The sequence below is a fragment of the Cervus canadensis genome, chromosome 16 (genome assembly GCF_019320065.1).
Source record: "Cervus canadensis isolate Bull #8, Minnesota chromosome 16, ASM1932006v1, whole genome shotgun sequence".
Taxonomy (NCBI): domain Eukaryota; kingdom Metazoa; phylum Chordata; class Mammalia; order Artiodactyla; family Cervidae; genus Cervus; species Cervus canadensis.
Window position 1 is genome coordinate 26,001,024 of NC_057401.1, and position 18,878 is coordinate 26,019,901.

The window sequence follows — 18,878 nt, forward strand, 5'->3', positions numbered from 1 at the left end:
GTAAAATTAGCTAAAATAAAAAGTTTACATGTTCTTTTATCCCAAATACTTATCTTGCATTGTGTATTTATAGCCAGGATTCTAAAATGAAATGAAAAAAAAAAAAAGAAATTTCTAAAAACATGACCTAAATATGTATCAGTGAGAAAAATAAATCTTAATGTGTTGTACCATTGCCCTCAACAAGAGTTAGAATTCAAGTATTTAATTATCCATTCAGCAGAGGTTAGTCATCAAACTTAATTTTTGAATAAAAGGATGTTAATTAAAGTTTAATTAATAATGTTTCTTTTGAATGATTGGATCTCCAATGGCCCATAAACCTTGTGCACTGGAGCCCAATAACAACCACCTCAAACACTGCCACAGTTATTTAGAACAGATCTATATCAACACCATATAGTATGAGTAGTATTCTCCAACCCATTCCACCCCCAGAGACAGTGTGAGAATTAACAAGTTAGGAAGCTCTATAAGTTGTTTGATACCATGCCATGAAGAATATTCAAAGAGGAATTTATTTGCATAATACGCAAATAATTGTGGTTACACTTTATTACTTCAGTAGCAGAGGAAAGCTGTGATTCCATCTGCTACAGGGGACAGGAAACCAAAAGTTCTAACCCTGATCTTCTGAATGACAGGGGACCCCTTTATTTTTCCATTGTCTTAAATGCCTTCTCTGATGATTGCAGCCATGAAATTAAAAGACGCTTACTCCTTGGAAGGAAAGTTATGGCCAACGTAGACAGCATATTAAAAAGCAGAGACATTACTTTGTCAACAAAGGTCCGTCTAGTCAAGGCTATGGTTTTTCCAGTGGTCATGTATGGATGTGAGAGTTGGATTATAAAGAAAGCTGAGCGCTGAAGAATTGATGCTTTTGACCTGTGGTATTGGAGAAGACTCTTGAGAGTCCCTTGGGCTGCAAGAAGATCCAACCAGTCCACCCTAAAGGAGATCAGTCCTGGGTGTTCATTGGAAGGACTGATGCTGAAGCTGAAACTCCAATACTTTGGCCACCTGATGCAACAAGCTGACTCATTTGAAAAACCCTGATGCTGGGAAAGATTGAGGGCAGGAAGAGAAGGGGACGACAGAGGATGAGATGGTTGGATGGTATCACTAATTCGATGGACATTGGTTTGGGTGGACTCCGGGAGTTGGTGATGAACAGGGAGGCCTGGGGTGCTCCAATTCATGGGGTTGCAAAGAGTCGGACATGACTGAGCGACTGAACTGAACTGAAATGCCCTCTTAGGGGAATGGGAAAAAGTGGGCCACCCTTGTTTCTTTCACCAAATTGTGATAAAAAAGGTAATTTTGTATGAGAAGGTTTTGAAAGTTATAAAGTTCTAAAGTAAAAATTGTCACTGTCATTAACAAAGTCGGACATGTATAAAATTGAAATATTTGGATTAAAATATTTAACATAATCAAATAATACCATTAGACTTCTAAGGCATTTACAAATTCAATACTTTCATATCTTCAGCAGTGAGCATTGAACTTTTTCTCCAGGGTCCAGAAACACAAGGTATTTCTTCAGCTTTCTCTCTTTTCCCCTCCTTTCTCTCTCTCTCTCCCGCTCTCTCATCTCATACTCCTTAAACATTGCCCAGGTAACTGCTAAGAGCTTTGTCATGCATGACTACAAGACAGCTAGAAGCTAGAAAAGGAAACCTTTTGTTTACTCTCCAAAATCCATTGATATGACACCCCTTCCCTTAAAGTTGGCTGGTATACGCTGCTAAAACACTGTTAAATACAAGTGAGGCAATGAGGTTGAATGAGGTTAAGTAATCCAAAATTGTAACATTCATGAAGGGATTTATACTTGCTTCTATCTGCCTCCAGTTGTATACATAGGGGCAAATCAGAAGAGCCAGAAGAGAGGCTTTTTCCTTCAAATATATTCAAATAAACAATGAATATTATTTATGGATCAATGAAAAATTTATGAGTAAAAGTCCAAAAAAGAATCTGTTCTGACTTTTGGCTTTTAGACCCCTAAATTGACAATACAAAACAAGTCTTAACAACTCCCAAAATTCTAGACCACTCTTCAGGCATTTAAGAGATGATAGCTCATCGCTGTTAGAAAGGCTACGAAGTTCAGTTTAACCTTATATGCCTGTGTGGAGGTTGATCTGAGCCTACACCTTCTCTATGAATACCTAAATCAACAAAAACTGGCACTAAATGGCACACAGAGCCCCAGTCCTTCTGCCCAGCCCCCCTTATCATTTACCATCCCTTAATAAACGTGCCCCCCCTTCCCTTCAGCAAATGCATTCTACTCCAACCCTGTGACATAAGACCTTCAGATCTGTAGAATGAGGGATAAAAGATAGGAAGAAACAGACAATCAGTATGACATATGATCTTAATTTAAATGGACTAAAATAAAATTTTAATTAGAACATATGTTGAATACATGGCCCCAGGAAACTGACATTTGTGCTTCATGTCTTGCTAAACTCATTTCTGATATGACTGCAAAAAATGAGTTTATCTCCAAGGTGGAGCAGTTCCAAAAGCCAAAGGGCTTCAATTAAACTTCCTTTGACTCATTTTCCAGGATGCCAGGAATATCCTTTTGCAAACCACAATGAAGCTCAACAGTGAAAATTTGGGTAAAAGAAAAACTGATAACCCATCCTGGTATCTATTCTGTTACATGTTAAGCCTTCAGATGTGTTGTTTCATCATAGCTTCAACCACCATATGCACAGAACTACCTAAGTGTTCTAAACCTGGAACTTAAGGTTTATCCAACACCCAAATCTACCCACTCTTCTCCTCATGATCGTTAGTCTAGACAATAGCAACATGACATATGTAGTTTTTAGCAACCTACCACCATAAAATACATATAACCATTTAGCTAAAAATGGAAGGATGACAGAAGTCAGTATATATCAAAAGCGTAAGTTTTATATTAATACATTGTAAAAAGAAAGGATATTATGAGAATCTTAGAGTGAATCAGGTACCAGTCCATAGAAAACTCAATGATAAGGGTCATATAAGAATGCAGTGGTCATTGGAGTGCCCTGGTGGCCTAGTGGGCTTCCCTGATAGCTCAGTTGGTAAAGAATTCACCTGCAATGCAGGAGACCCTGGTATGATTCCTGGGTTGGGAAGATCCATTGGAGAAGGGATAGGCTACCCACTCCAGTGTTCTTGGGCTTCCTTTTTGGCTCAGCTGGTAAAGAATCTGCCTGCAATGTGGGAGATCTGGGTTGGTGGCCTAATGGTTAAGATTCCAGGTTTTCATTTTTATGGTCCAGCTGTGTTGTGTGGCAAAAAAAACAAAAAAAGTAGGAAAAAAGGAGAATATGGTGATTTCCTAAGTAGCCATATCAGTAGGAATTTAGCATCCAGTTTAAGACAAGATTGGGGGAACCTGAGACTAGACACATAAGCACAGGGATGCCTGCAAAACATGGACATGTGGAGAAAGCACATGCAATGCCTGTGATGGGCATGATGAGGAAGTCACATATCCAAGCTTTCCGAGGTCTTGGACATCTTCCTGGAGAAGCTTTCATTGGACGCAGATTTTCAAGAATGGGCAAGCTTTACCTAGAGAAATAGGAAGGGCAATCCAAGGAGAGGGGCCAGTGTTTCATAAACATGAAAGATGGCATGACAATAAGACTGTTCTTGCTGGAGAAAAATTACTATACTATGAATTAGATGAGATTTTATTATCACTCCTGAGATATGCAAAGGCATGCACTATAGTACATATTTAGTGAATATTTTGGAGTAATTTTTCATATTTCACTTAAAATGTGTGCTCTCCACCCCACTCCCCACACACCCCCCACCTCCCCCCACCCCCAACCAACCACCACCACAAGTGGAACAAAAACAAAGACCTCAAATGGTTGCAGGACATAAGCAAAAGAGGAGAAACAGTGTGGGATGGTGGAGAGAGAAACCACTCCCATTGACCTACAACCCTACTCTTCTGAGAACTTGCTGAGAGCCTAGGCAAGTCAAGTCATGATCCTAAGGCTTACTTTCACTGTTTATAAAAGTAGCTTAAAGTTTCTGTCCATCTCTCAGAATTTCTGTACCATTATGGTTTGGGGTGTGGGATTGAGTTCCTTTTAAAGATTTGGAGCCATATCTATATTTCTCTTCAGTTGATGATATATCAACTAAATAGTTAACCATCAGTTCAACTAAGATTTACCTATTCTCCAACTTCAGAATAACTTATTCCAATGAAGTTCTTAGCTTTAACTCATGTTGATCTTTGCTTTACAGTTGCATTTTTCTCTAAATGTTCAAGAGACCCTGAGCACCATAAAATAAAATTTTTCCTACCTCTTGTTTTTTAGACAAAAATTTTTGCTTATTTGATTTGTTCTGAAATATACACGGATTGATTTACCCAGCCAATCAAATCACACACACACACTCCAAATTAATTAGAAGCTTGAATATTCTTACCACAAAAGTGAGGGAAGATCAGAGTGGCCAAATTTGAAGTTAAATCCCGAGTGAACCATAGACTCTAACAAAGAAGAATATGTCACTTTTACACTTCTATAAACTATGAACCACTGTTATTCTGCTTAAGATTCATTAGAAGTGGAGACTCAGAATTTACCACTATGCTGAATGCCTTAAATTTCAATGAACAATACCAAAGTTGGTTCTCAAAGTATAGTTCTCTTATCTTACTTGTTGATAATTTTAGAATTTGAGTTAGATTCTTCATACAGCCATACTCTTTAAACCCAGAGACCACATTTAAAAATACATATATAGTAGATTTTTACCTGACTTTGACCAACAGATATTTATTAGGTACAGGCTACATTACCATGGAATCAAGTGCTGGGAATATAGCAAAAAATAAAACCATGAAGCTTCTCTTCTTGGAGGCATTACAGGGCACTGTGTGGAGGAGGGGCAACCACTGACTGCAGAGCAATGTCCCCAGTGCTAACGAGCATGAAATAGGAAGTGATCTGTTCTGTCTGAGAGGTCACAGAAAGGTTACCCAGAGGAAGTGATATTTGAGCTGCAATTTAAAGAATGGATGGGCCATGGTTGGATAGAAAAGGGGCAGGGGAAAGGGTAATCCAGGGAGAGAGGCAACTGACCAAGGAGCTGAAGCTTTGTGGGGAAGGAACATGAAGTAATCTGAAGATGTATTCTATTAATAGAATGCAAATTTAAAAAGATCATCTGTGACTTCATTGTCCAGGACATTGGAAGTCACACATAGACTCTGAGATTTATTTCCTTAGAAAATGAGGAGAGTAGGTAAGAATAGCCAGTCAACAATTCTCCTAGTGCCTTAAAGAAGAAGAGAAGAATTAAGAAGAATTTCTCACTGCCCTGCAAATTTGAAATCTCCATGTGGAGGATAGGGGCATTGGAGAAAGCAGTGCCAAAGCACTGAAATAGAGCTCCAAGGATGTGGTTGGCTTGCGTTCATGCTTTTCATGTAGTGAATGAACCCTAAGAGCTAAATCTGAAATTGTGAATAAGAATTAGCCACCTAAAATCTATGTGGCCCTGAACCACATTTCGTTTCCCTGGGTCTCAGTCTTCTCATCTATAAAGAGAGGGTGGATGACTACATCAGTGGTTCTCAACTTCAGCTGCCTATTAGAATCAGCTAGAGAAATTTTTAAAATATGTATGCCTGGGACCCTGGTAAACCAATATTAAGTTAATGTCATTTGGTGTTTGGAGGAGGGTGCAGCATAGGGGAGTTGCCTGAATTGGTAGTTGTTTAGTGCTCCCCAGATGATTTTAACGTGCAGTCAGGATTGAACATTACTGAATAAGATGGTCTCTGAGGTCACTTTCATTTGTATGGTATATATCCAAGACTAGCTCAGATAGGAATTGCAGAAAGCAGATAACCTGCTCATTGATGTCTTCCACACTGTAACTCCCATTCCTGCACTTCAAACCCAGTGTCCTCATGCTACCCAGAAGTCCCACTAACATGCTGACTCATATCTTGGAAGTGTCTAATACTAAAATTCTTGTCCATTTGAAAAAGAAAAGTATATGCCTGGCTGACATGTAACTATATGAGAGAATGGTCTCTTCTGAGAAGCTATCTTTTTCATTAACTTTTAACAAAGGTCTTTCTCAGTATAATCCCCTTCACCCTTCTGAATTTCAAGTAAACAACTCTCTTAACTGACCCCTGATTGTTCTTTCCTATCTTTGAGATTTTCTGTATGTAAAATTTTGCATGCCCTCCATGCTTTTCCTATGTGCTACTTCTAATTGCATTCAATTTTTCAAATCCAGTTCATCTGGTACTATTATGAAATCTGCCCAGACTTTGCTTTCCTGAGTTTGTGTCACTATTCTCAAGTAATATTTGCATACCTCATCTATGTTATAATCAATTTTATACTTAATTATTCCCTTCTCTGTAAGATCTTTCACTCTTGCCTAAACTATTATTCAAATTCTTATCAGTGTTTACCTTCTTTGGGTAGAACTAAATAGAAAAAAATTAAACAATAAATTAAATGGAAAATTATATAGGAAATTAAATTTAATTAAATAAATTGGTATAGAGAATAAAAGATTTTTTAAATCTGCTGAGAGTTACAGAAATGCAATTTACTATCATTCATTTATTTATTTGGTATATATTTTTCAAGGACCTACCATTTACTGGCTTATTTCAGGTGCTAAGGATCCTGAAAAAAAATTCCAGTAGATGCGGATGTGTACCATGTGGTTGAACTCAATGAAAATCAATAAAGCTTGGTAAGGCCACAGATAAGAATCGATGGATCAGTGGGTGGGTAGAGGGCCTTTTGGCTGTGTGGATATCCTGGATGATTTATGTTAGGTCTTTACATAAGCTTAGACTGGTTCATGTGAGCCCATTTTCCTATTCTTGGAAGTAGTAAGAATATATTATTCTTTTTCAGAGAAAAATGAAATTGACTTATGATTATAGCAGAGTACCAAGAAAGCATGGTAACTATATTATACTGGCTTTCAAATAGGTTATTCCTGCTCCTTATCCTGTTTGTAACCTTCCTCAGTTTGTGTGTAGGAGGAGTTCTTTCACATTTGATTAATTTTTTGTTATAGGTATTAGATTTATTTTTGTAAAATAAGTAGCTTTAATGGCTTAAAATTATACATATATATACACACATACACATATATTTTACTTGACTTTACTATGATTTTAAAATTTCCCTTGATGTCAATCTCCCACAGTATTTCACATGGAACATTCATTATTGGCTAAACATCATTTTGAATAAAACATCAAAATAATAAATTGAAAACATCTCTTTGCAGGTATAATATGATAAAATGCCAAAAGAGGATAATTAAATTATTTGTTCTCCTATTTTGATAACCTCCGAGGGAAATGGCAGGCAATATAATGGCAGAGTTGAAAATGTATGCTAAAAAGTTCTGTCAAGCTCCTTTCCACGTACATGAGCATAGTAAGGTTTAAATTTGATGGAAAGCCACAGGCCAGTTCTCATAAAATCAAACCCAGTTCGCCATTTCTGCTGCTGACAGGAAATGTCATTGCTAGGAAATAAGGCAGCAAGCTGCCGTCTCCAAAGCATCAGCACCTCAGAGACAGATGAGGAGAAGGGGCCCATGTGTAAACAGAAATGACCTGTGCCCCAGAAGAATATGTGTGATTTCCTGGAGACTCTTTGTGTCTCTTTTGGCTAGAAGGGCCTTAGGAGAAAGTATTCTGCTTTTTAAGGCAAGGTGGCTTACTATCGGTAAAGAAATAATAATAAAGGGAAGAAAAAGAGTGATGATTTTTCAAACTCAGGGACAGGTCATAATTAGCCGTGGGGCATTTTTGTACAGTGTGTGATATTGAAACTCACTTTAAAAAGTGTGTATGTGTGTATGATTTGCACACAAACATTCCTGTAGTATATATAAAGCACCTTGAGTTTTCTAGCCACTAACGATTGGGTGTGTATTGAGAAGAAATATTGTAATTTCCTGTCTGAGAGTGTGTGTTTGTTTGTGTGTGTGTATACAGGGTAAATATATATACTATGTGAGTTGACATAATTCACATAGTTTGTGTAAACAGCTCGAAATTCAATAAAATATTAAAATATGCAGGCTGGAAATGTTTAAGTGTCTGTACAAATTCAATCTATATGAGAGCACATATCTGTGATCAATTTGTATTTCATATGTCTTACCTAGGGATTTGTACTTGGGCAAAAGGGTTATAGAGTCCATTAGCTGATCTGAATTTATGGCACTAAATCTCTTGATGCTCAGCAATGACAGGAATTACTCTCCTCTAATGAGTAATAAATGTGGGTAAGTCATGTGTCCCATTGGATTACTTGGCTAAAATCACATTTAAAAGATGGCTAATTGTCTAAAATTTATCCAAATCCAATACAAATTTTATTGCCACTAATTGCCTTTGCAATTTTTGGAGCATTAAGCATATTTAAATGTATTTGTCATAGCACTCCTGTGCACATGTAATGCATGAATAGAATAGTCATGACTATCCAATTTAAGCTTTTCAGCTATTTTGGTAATTTAACATTAAATCATTATGACTTGAAATATAACTTTCTGTTTTTAGAGCTGTGAAAACTGTATTTTTAAATTACATGTTTTTATCATGGGTAGTCTATTCTTATTGTTTTTCAGTTTTGACATGACTTAACTGTAGTATCAGTGTTACCAATGATTGTGTAAGAATATATTGTAGCACCTGTTAGTCCTGCTGTAGATCTATTTGCATTGCCATTCTAAATCAGCTGAACTATTTTATCCAGTGCCACCACACTAAATAAATAGCTCAAAACTTTTACATTAATCTCTTATTTGAAATTGCATATATAAAATCAGTGTTTGATGTTGAGTAAGCAAATTTTGAAATCATAGAAAATATGCATGAGAAATAACATTGCTAAATATGTAAAAATACACATTTAGAAGACTTTTATAGGAATTTTAAAGTTTTTCCTTTATTAAGCAAATTCATAAATTAATAAAATAACAAATATCCAAAGGATTTTGGATGAGATGTTTTTTATATTGAAATATCTTTCCTTATGAAAATGACCAAGGTAAAAAAAGATTAGACTGAGAGATGACATAAAAAAGAGATTAAAATACATAAGATATATAGATATATATATATATTTTAGATAAATATATATTTTATCATTATAAACTAAAAGTTCTGTGAGATAGCAATTTGAGGTCAAAGGGCAGTTTGATCATATGTTCCTATTACAAGCATATAGAAATAATTGATAGATTACAAAAATATATAAATGTACAATGCAGTTGTGAAAAGAGACATCTCTGTGGATCAGAAACAGAGAAAGAACCCACGGTAAAAAGACAACTTATTGGAAGTCAAACCTTGAAACAAGCCATTTCGCTATGGTTCCAAATCCCAGATGAATATGGAGGGGGCTGGATGATCAAAACTGTAGATGCCCACAGGAAGCCTTAGTCTGTTCATGAATAAGACCTAGAATGTCACCAACCAGGCTAGGGAAGAGACAGAATCACCCAGTGGGAATAAAAATCAATGCCAGGCTGTCCCCATATTCTCAGATTGGCAGCATGATCTGCTACATGGTGAACATGGGCTCTAAATAACTTAAACTTCATATAAAGAGGAACATACTAGAGAAAAACCCCTGGGAAGATGACAAGAGTAAAATGAATTAAAACCATGTGAGGAAATCAGTAACATGAAAGAGAGAAGATGGACTCAGCCATCTTAATAGATGTCTATCTAAGGAAATAAAGGAACAATTTGGAAAAGACTTTAACACAGACACTTTAAAATTTCTATAGCTGTAATAGAGGGAATAGTCCTCCATGAAATAAGAGAAACACAATCCATCTAAAAGTAAGAAATTATTTTAAAAATATGTTTCTGTGAAGAATAATTTATTAGAAGTCTTAGTAATGAAACATATAGTCAAAATATGTTTTTAAAGACTAGTCACCCAGAAGCTTTAAAGCTTTAAAGTCACCCAGAAACAACTAAAGAAACAGTAAATTAGAAGATAGAACCTAGGATACCTAGGATACCTGCAATACCTAGGATACCTGCAATAATGTACTATAAATAGAGAATCTGAAAGGAAAATTGATATACTAATATAAATTAAGAAGTTCCATTTCAAGTTTATCATTTTAGAAAAAAAGAATAGATATAAATTTAAATAGAAAATATTTAAAAGATTTATAGTTAAGAATTGTCCATACTGAAATGCCATTCACATTGAAGTAGTCCAGAAATAGGGTAAATATGTTCAATTAACATCTGAACTCATGATAACAAAATTGTAGGACATCAGAGATAAAAGAAAGTCTAAAAGCCACAAGAAAGAAAAATTGAGTTGCTTAAAATGAATGTCAACAAAACCGACAGCAGATTTCTCATTAGCAACTATAATATTTGAATACAGTAGAATGATAACTTTAAAACCATTATAGAGAACTAAAACACGTAAACTTAAGAGTTTTACCCAGCCAAACAATGATTTCAGAAGGATGGACATTAGTTATATTTTCTGACTTTCTTGGTTTTAAGAAGAAGTAAGAAGAAAAATGAAAATAGAACAAATATGAGGCAACAGGCAATGATGAGAAAAAATTAGTAGAGTCTGATAGTAAACCAAAATGAAGGGAGATCAAAATAAATTAAGAAAATAAAATATACAAATTTGGATATATTTGAAACTTTATGTTTTAGAGTTTTCTACTCCTTTTGAAAATTCTCAAAACATCTATAAGTGGATTTTAAATAATACTAGAACCATTAATAAATAGAACCAGAAATAAAACTAAAGAAAATCAAATCAAGCATTAATATCAGAAAAAGTACAGAAAACTAAAAACTAAAGTAAAAAAGTAGAAATTATAAATAATAAGAAAAAACTTGATGATAAATAATGACAACTATAAAAGAAAGATAGGAGATAGTCTAAACATTTATAAATTGATGTTCCTAAACCAAAGATCATAAAAAATAAAATAGAAGCAATAATCAAAGTCATGAGAAAAGAAGAATTTACTACCCAAGTCTTCAATTTATGCAAAAAGAATTAAAATACATGAGTATCAGTTACATTTTTGAAATTCAAGGATAAAGAAGCAAAAAGTTGTTCTTAAAAGAAAAAAAAATGAAGCTTACTTGAGACTTATCTTTCATAACATTAATTGCTAGAAGATAATGGATTAAATAAAGGAGAAAATTTTATGACTCTAATTTCAATATTCTGTGAAGTTGTAATTAATTGAATAATGCAATTAAAAGATACTTTGATTTATATAAAGATTCAGAAGTTACTGCACCTAAATACTTTTTCTGAATAAAGTCTCAAAGATTCAGTGTAACCAATTGAGAAAGAAATGAAAATAAGTTGAAAATGGGAAAGTTGTCTTTGAAAAGGATTGGTAAAAATCACTGAAAGCAACCATATAAAACTGAACTTTCTATATGTAACTTCAGAACAAATTTAGATCCTAAAATAGAAAAAGATAAATTATATACAAATTTTAAAAATAACATATTCCTCTGGGTCTGGAATTGCTGAGTGAAATAAACAATACCAGGAAATGGGTGAGGAGAGAAGAGAACTCACATAAACAGAATCCAAAACTTCATACTTTATTCAAGACCTAATAATTAGAATGCGGTTTAGTAATTAGGATTCAGAGCTCTTGTCACTGCAGTCCCGGGTTCCTTCCCAGATCAGGGAAACCTTTCTGGAACTTCCCTGGTGGCTCAGATGATAAAGAATCTGCCTGCAACGTGGGAGACCTGGGTTTGCTCCCTGGGTTGGAAAGATCCCCTGGAGAAGGGAACTACCCTTCTAGTAGAGCTACCCACTCTAGTATTCTGGCCTGTAGGATTCCATGGACTGTATAGTCCATGGGGTCACAAAGAGTCGGACACAACTGACTGACTTTCACAGTAAAGTTCTGATGAAAAGGTAATTATGAAAAGAATGATAATCAGGAACTATTTTAATCAAATCAATACAAATCATTCTGAAATAAATATTTGATCCAAATTTATGATTTCTGAAAAAAATAGACATTATGCAAAATAAAAGCATATGTGTGTGACATGCATATGTGACATACTAGTGGTGAAGAAAAATATTAAAGGGTTAACACTTCTATTATATGTTTAAAATTTAGACCTCATTTAAAAGCCAGCTTCCCAGGTGGCCCTAGTGGTAAAGAATCTGCTTGCCAATGATCTCTGGCTCAGGAAGATTCCCTGGAGGAGGGCGTGGAAACCCACTCCAGTAGTCTTACCTGGAAAATCCCATGGACAGAGGAGCCTGGCAGGCTACAGTCCATAGGGTCGCAAAGAGTCAGACACTACTGAAGCAGATAAGCACGCATACACAAAACCCAGAAATCCGTTTGTAAGCTCTGTAAGAGGTAAATCTAAAACAAAATGTCCAAAGGTTAAAAGAAAGAGAATAGCAATGACATATCATAAATGCTATAAACACACCAAAGTTATTGGGGTCCTATTTTCATATACCCAAATCTCATTTTGCCTATGCTTATCTCTGGTGTGCTGGCAAAGCCGGGGGTGGGGGGTGAACTGCTATGAAATATAATATAAACATCCAAAGGAAAAAATAGGCAATATGGGCAGATTGTCTATACAGAAACCCCAAATAATTAGTTATAAAAAAGTAAAAAGTGAAGTGAGTTTAGTAAACTGGGATTGGCCAGATGACTCAGACAGTAAAGAAACTGCCTGCAATGCAGAAGACCAGGGTTTGATCCCTGGGTGGGGGGAAGGAGTGGAGGAGATCCCTTGGTGAAGGAAAAGGCAACCCACTCCAGTATTCTTTCCTGGGAAATCCCATGAATGGAGGAATCTGGTGGACTACAGTCCATGGGGTTGCAAAGAGTCGTACACCATTGATGGACTAACAGTTTCCCTTTTCTAAAAGTAAACTAGATCCCTGACGCTGGGAAAGATTGAGGGCAGGAGGAGAAGGGGATGACAGAGGATGAGATGGTTGGACAGCATCACTGACACAATGACATGAGTTTGGGTAAACTCTGGGACTTGGTGATGGACAGGGAGACTTGGCGTGCTGTGGTTCATGGGGTCGAAAAGAGTCAGACAAGACTGAGCGACTGAACTGAACTGAACTGAACTTAGATCTTTCAGAAACCAAGGAAAGTTCTTAAATACCAGCAATAATACAATGCAATGAGAAAAATAATAGCCTAGTAGCATCACAGGTCATTCTTCAATTTTCAAGTATAGGTGGAGATGCCCCAAGTCTGTTTGGGAATTGTTGACAGTGGTACTCACAGGGCTAATATGTCTAGAAAAATTGAACAGTAATGTGCTGTTACCTGAACTGGCTGCTGCCACTGATGACTAGGTATTTGTATGACCCAGCACAGCCAATATGGACAAAGTTGCACGGACCTATAGAAAAATTTTCCTAGGTTTCTTGTCTACATTACAGCTTTCAAATTATAATTTTCATATATTTTGGTAACTACAAATTTTTAATTTATGTATCCTAAAACTTTGACATATGTAAGGAAATTAAGATTATACAATGAGGCAAAAGCGATTGAAGGCCAGTTGATCAATTTAAAAAAGCATATTAAATTCATATGCATACACTAATGGTGACAGTAAGTGAAAACTATAAGAAGGAAAGGAAAGAGATTTAGACTGTGAGTCTAAAAAGAATGAACAAAAAACTTTAGTCAGTATTTCAAGATACTGTATTTTCTGTTAATTTAAAATTTCTAGTATTATTATTTTGCTTTTCTAGTATTTATTTTTTATTACTTATTAGTAGAATGGCAATTCACATACTATATGTGAATTATTTTTTATTTTCTTTCCCTTTCAAATAATATATGACATTAGAACACAGCATATCAAAAGGATCATTGGTGTGTCTAGTCTTTGGAATCAGTTTTCTAGAGTCTTCAGCAAAAGGTTAAAAAAGAAAGAAGAAGGCAACAAACATGGAGAATTCTAAACTTGGGGACAATTCACTGTAATTTAACACATGATCTGTCATGACAATAAGTAAGTAACTGGGAATATCAAGGTTAGGGGAATAAATGGAGGAAAGCAGTAGCTTAAAAAGAAGCTTTTTTTGGCAATCAATTGAAACAGATTGAGTCACTTAAAGGAGTTGTGAGTGGTTATTACAGAAGTGAAAGGTCAGGTACAATGTGATAAAAGCTTTTTGAAATACACACATGAATTCCCATATTGCAAACAAAAATGCCATGTATTGACCAACATAAATAATGTGAGTGGCTTGAAGAAATTTCAGTCAACAACCTGGTTATCAATTCCAAATGCTGGTCACTCTTGAAAAGCATGTGTTTGAAGTAAAAAATAAAGAAAAGGACTAATCAGAAGATGGAAAATGTGGAAGGTGGGCTTTTCTGAATAGGGAGAAATAGAACTTAGGTAATACAATGTTGAGTGACTAACACAAATACAAAGGAAAATTTTTCTTCTTTGGAGAAATGGAGAAATTAATTCATCCAGTTAGTAAAACTGACTCACACAATACAAAATAAACAATAGTTGGTTCAAGAAGTTAAATCTAAAAAAATAAAAACATAAATATTTTAAAAGTATATAAACCTATTATATTTTCTAGGAGAATCAAAGATATTTTATCTTTATATTGTAAAGTATATAAGAAAACTATGAAAAAAGTAATCAATCAAAAAGAAAATATATTAAACACTAAAAGACATAAAACACAATGGAATAATAATTTGCACTGTACAGATGAAAATTATCTTTCCTACATACAAAACAGATACAATCACTAAACACACAGATACATACACATTGACATACAAGTGCAAGCACACACATAGAAAAATGGTTTATTTTTCCAAAGAATATATTCAGAGACAATAAACATGGAAACTATCATTACTTGAAAGTAAAGAAATAAAAAACAAAAATCAATCAAATGAGATATTCTGTTTATTGCATCAATATAGCAATTTAAAATAATCAGTCTTTAATGTTTATCAAAACATAGGGCAAAAAACATTATTCATACCTGTAGGGTTGCTTCTATTGAAGCAGTTTCCTGGAAGAAAATTTTGAAAATCTACATAAAATATAATTTTTTAATAGGACTGTATCATAAGAAGACTGTAAGACCCATAAAAAATATAATCTGCAATATTATTTGCAATAGTCATACAAAAACAGAGATAATCTAAATGCTATCAGCTAAGAATTGATTGACTTAACTATACTTTATATCTAAATGGAGTATTCTATATCCATAAAAATTATATTTGGAAAAATATTTACATGAATGAATGTTTATGATATAGCCTCTGGTTTAAAACAAATTATACTAAAATATTTTGTAGACTAAATTCTTTAAATATATTAAAAGTACATATATTATATATTACAGAGTAAATATATTAAATGTATTTTATGTGTGTGTTTATAAAAAATTATTAGCATGTCAGTCATAGTAATCACTGGGTGGTAAATTTCAAGAATTTGCTAAAGTTTATAAAATAAGCAATTACCAATAATCCAATGTGTTATATGGTTTTTTAAAAGTTGAAATAGCTTTGAAATGCATCCAAATAAAATAGGTAGACAGAGAGACAGATGGATAAACAGATATATGACACAGGAAATACAGTGAGATGCTAGTGGTAGAATCTAAGTGATAGTCATACAGACCATCATTGCAAGTCTTTCGACTTGGCGGTATGTTTAAAAATTTTCATAATAAAATCTCACAAAAATTAAATTAAAAGATATAGAAACTGTGATATGCACAAACAATGTATTAAAATACATTTGTTTTTATTGCATTTATTGAAATATTGATCTATTTAACCTGCCCAAATGACATCACCCGTTCAATGGACATGAACTTGGACAAACTCCGGGAGATGGTGAGGGACTGGGAGGCCTAGCATGCTGCAGTCCATGGGGTCGCAAAGATTCAGACACAACTTAGAGACTGAACAGCAACAACAAAATATTGTTATTTTATTAGTTGTAATACTCTGCTGGGACTTCCCTGGTGGTCCAGTGGTTAACAATGCACCTTCCAATGCAGGAGGCGAGGATTCCACCCCTGGTCAGGGAACTGGGATCTGGCAACTAAACCCACACTCTGGAGCCTGAGCACCACAACAAAAGATCCTGTATGCTACAACAAAGACACAAGGCAGCCAAATAAATTATAATAATAATAATAATACTTAGTTGGTTGGGAGTCAGAAAGGAAACAAAGAGATTTTTCCTAGCAGCAAATTCAGAGAGATTATATGACTATGATGTTAATCAACTAATAGTTAAGCTAGAAGTTCACTTCCCTTTTGAACCACTGAAGCTATATTATAAATATTATTATATATTATAATATTATATTTTACTAAGCTCAATTCTTTATAGAACACTAGGCATACTTTTTGCTTCATTTTCCTAGTTTTTCAAATTTGTTAATGCATATGTAATCATTAATAGCTCTAAACTTCTACCTACTCAGATAAGCAGGAGAGTCCCCTGCAATGATATTTTCCTCCCTGATTACGTGGAACAGTCTCCCCAAGTCCTTAACATGGGACCATTAGCTAATCTGGGTTACTGCATGGTAATAAAGCTAACCACACCAGGACTCAGGCCCTACACCTGGGAACATCAAAGTGCATTGAGGTTCGGTTGCCTCCACTGTCTCTTATGGTGCCACTGAGATTGGTACTTCATTCTTCATGTCTATGTCACTCTTGCCAATAAGGCTATTGTAAAGTGAAAACAAAACTTCCCTTTGTTGTATTAAGTTGAGCTGCATGCTCAATAAAGATGCCTGTTTCCAACTTAACTTCAGGAGAATGCTACCTCCACTGAATTGGTGGCATCATTCCTTCTGTAGCTTCTCTTGTTCAGGTTGGAAGTCTATTCCCCTTTTTACTGGGCACTGGTGTGGGTCCGTTGCCACTGTCCCTGTCTTGATTTTAGCCTCAGTTTAGCTATAAATATTGATACATAACTACTGCAGTGAACATTTCTGCCAACTCACCCTGACCAGCCTTGAATTTGCATAGACAATGCTCCTTCCATTTCATGTTATTTTTTAATTTATTTATTTTAATTGGAGGCTAATTACTTTACAATATTGTAGTGGTTTTTGCCATACATTGACATGCATCAGACATGGGTGTACATGTCTTCCCCATCCTGAACCCCGCTCCCACCTACCTCCCCACCCCATCCCTCAGGGTCATCCCACTGCACCAGCCCTGAGCACCCTGTCTCATGCATCAAACGATTGGCCATCTGTTTCACATTGATAATACACATGTTTCAATGCTATTCTCTCAAATCATCCCACCCACACCTTCCACAGAGTCCAAAAGTCTGTTTTTACATCTGTGTCTCTTTTGCCATCTCCCATATAAGGTCATTATTGCCATCTTTCTAAATCCCATATATATGTGTTAGTATACTGTATTGGTGTTTTTCTTTCTGACTTACTTCACTCTGTATAATAGGCTCTAGCTTCATCCACCTCATTAGAACTGATTCAAATGCATTCTTTTTAATAGCTGAGTAATATTCCACTGTGTATATGTACCACTGCTTTCTTATCCATTTGTTTGCTGATGGATATCTTGGTTGCTTCCACGTCCTCGCTATTGTAAACTGGCTACTGTGCTGTGATGAACATTGGGGTACACGCGTTTCTTTCAATTCTGGTTTCCTCAGTGTGTATGCCCAGCAGTGGGAATGCTGGGTCATATGGCAGTTCTATTTCCAGTTTTTTAAGAAATCTCCACACTGTTCTCCACAGTGGCTGTACTAGTTTGCATTCCCATGAAGAGTGTAACAGGGTTCCCTTTTCTCCATACCCTCTCCAGCATTTATTGTTTGTAGACTTTTGATAGCAGCCATTCTGACCGGCATGAGATGGAACCTCATTGTGATTTTGATTTGCATTTTTTTGATAAAAAGTGATGTTGAGCATCTTTTCATGTGTTTGTTAGCCATCCGTATGTCTTCTTTGGAGAAATGTTTGTTCAGTTATTTGGTTCATTTTTTGATTGGGTTGTTTATTTTTCTGGAATTGAGCTGCAGGGGCTGCTTGTATATTTTTGAGATTAATTCTTTTTCAGTTGCTTTGTTTGTTATTATTTTCTCCCATTCTGAAGGCTGTCTTTTCACCTTGCTTATAGCTTCCCTCATTGAGCAAAAGCTTTTAAGTTTAATTAGGTCCCATTTGTTTATTTTTGCTTTTATTTCCATTACTCTGGGAGGTGAGTCATAGAGGATTCTGCTGTGATTTATGTCAGAGAGTGTTTTGCCTATGTTTTCCTCTAGGAGTTTTGTATTTTCTGGTCTTACATTTAGATCTTTAATCCATTTTGAGTTTATTTTTGTGTATGGTGTTAGAAAGTGTTCTAGTTTCATTCTTTTGCAAGTGGTTGACTAATTTTCCCAGCACCAATTGTTAAAGAGATTGTCTATTCTCCATTGTATATTCTTGCCTCTTTTGTCAAAGATAAGGTGTCCATAAGTGTGTGGATTTATCTCTGGGCTTTCTATTTTGTTCCATTGATCTATATTTCTGTCTTTGTGCCAGTACCATACTGTCTCGATGACTGTAGCTTTGTAGTATAGCCTGAAGTCAGGCAGGTTGGTTCCTCTAGTTCCATTCTTCTTTCTCAAGATTGCTTTGGCTATTCAAGGTTTTATCGTATTTCCATACAAATTGTGAAATTACTTGTTCTAGTTCTCTGAAAAATACCATTGGTAGCTTGCTAGGGATTGCATTGAATCTATAGATTGCTTTGGGTAGTATACTCAT